At 43.3% G+C, this 1777-nt stretch overlaps 1 non-coding gene across 1 annotated transcript in view; it reads right to left on the reverse strand.

Annotated features, from left to right (window-relative positions):
- The window catches only part of LOC149251112 (25S ribosomal RNA), a 3509-nt gene extending 3142 nt beyond the window's left edge, over nucleotides 1–367 (reverse strand). The window contains exon 1 of the ribosomal RNA XR_016267778.1: nucleotides 1–367. This exon is cut by the window's left edge and continues 3142 nt beyond it. This is a non-coding gene — a ribosomal RNA (25S ribosomal RNA).
- Between the last annotated feature and the right edge of the window lie 1410 nt (nucleotides 368–1777).

Consider the following 1777-nt stretch of genomic DNA (forward strand, 5'->3'; position numbering starts at 1 on the left):
AGCCGTTCTGCATCCGACCGAGACGCATCGACAGCCTCCATCCGCTTCCCTCCTAGAAATTTCAAGCACTCTTTAACTCTCTTTTCAAATTCCTTTTCATCTTTCCCTCATGGTACTTGTTCGCTACCGGTCTCTCGCTCATATTTAGTCTTGGACGAAATTTACCACCCAGTTAGGGTTGTTACACTAAAAAATGTCACCATGACTGTTTGCAGTTAGTATGGCTCCATCCACTGTCATACTGTCCTCCTTGGCAAGTCTCATGCCTCTGCTCTTCATGTAAAACTTCAAGAAAGAGAGAAAGTCATTAAAAATCTATATATCTCTGGGTACGCAGTATCTCTTAGCCTTACCTGCGTGTACGCAACCCAAGTTCACAATACCTGCGTACTTGTACGCTCTATATGTAAAGGGGTGGGTGCGTACTCCTGTAAAGGTCAAAAGGCGCAAGTTTCACTCCAAAAAAGTTACTTGTGGTCATTTCTAGAGTCTTATAGAAGCTTGTTTGACATGTATGAAGCGCCTCCAGATAGTTCATGTATCCCTACCAAAGAGGAACTTATCCCAACAAGAGGGGAGCTATCCCATCCAAAGAGGGGCTTATCCCATTGATGGTGGACCTGAATAACTTCTTCTAGAGCACTATAAATACAGGCATTGGGCCAAAGGGAGGGAAGGTTGAAAGCTGAACATTCCTAAGGGTAGATGCTGCTGGAATTAGGACTTCCTTGTAGAAGTTTGTGAGGAGAGATTACCATCTTTACTTGTTTCCAATGGGAGGTGGGTGAGCTGATCAGAGTAAGGGAGAACTCTTGTGGACCCTGGGAGGAGCTTGCACAACACCAAGGCTCAGGTTGTAATGGTTCCTTTTGTTACCTTTTAATACAAATTAGTCCATTCTTCTCAACAATTTGTTATTTATGAGTTGTTTCATATACTCCTTGGTATATATGTTAAATATGTTTTATTTTATGTGATATTCAGGTGCTATTTAATCGTTTGATTGTTAGTGAATGCAGGTTTCGAAGGGAAGGAGGAGCTCATCTGGATCAACGAAGCTGGACTACTACAACATCGTTGGATTACAGGTAGGATCTAAACACTTGATTTCTCATATTGTAAAAGCATATTTAGGGAAGGATTGCTCTTATTTGTCTTGTTTGTCATTAGAAAGTCTTAGGCTTCTAGGAAGGTCGGTTGTGTCCACACTAACGACTCTTTCCGCGTGACAAAATGGCGACTCCACTGGGGATCAAACCCAGAATCTATCTTTTACAGTCCTCCTAGAAGTACTACTTGGTACCTTTCGTTAACCAATTATTTAGACAACTCAGGGGTAGGTTTTTCTCCACCTCGTACTCATTTTCCACCTGGAGGTATTTATACTCCCATAAATATGTCTGGTCAGTCGTCCGTGTTCACTCAATCTACTGAATCTTTCTTACACGGTGGTCCTTCTGTTCCCACCGGGTATCAGTCACTTTTTGGTACCTTTGCGGGGGAATCTCCTCAACCCATTGATCATGGGTTATTAGCTGGAAACAATGGTAATAAACCGTTGTGTGTAGGGGACATTTACATGATGTCAGGTTCAGTTCCTGTTTCTCAACCTCAAGGTGGCCAAATACCGCCTGGGGGGCAGCCTCAATTAACGCCTGGGGGGCAACCTCAAGGTACAAAAATTGTGTTTGGGAAGCAACCTCAAGGCCAGTATGTACCCATAGTACAATACATGCCTCAAGGTCAACCCCAACCTCAATATGTACCCCAGGGTCAA

Source organism: Pinus tabuliformis, chromosome 7 (genome assembly GCF_031772625.1).
Source record: "Pinus tabuliformis cultivar Carrire ecotype Pingquan chromosome 7, CPIR1, whole genome shotgun sequence".
In the NCBI taxonomy this organism is placed as follows: domain Eukaryota; kingdom Viridiplantae; phylum Streptophyta; class Pinopsida; order Pinales; family Pinaceae; genus Pinus; species Pinus tabuliformis.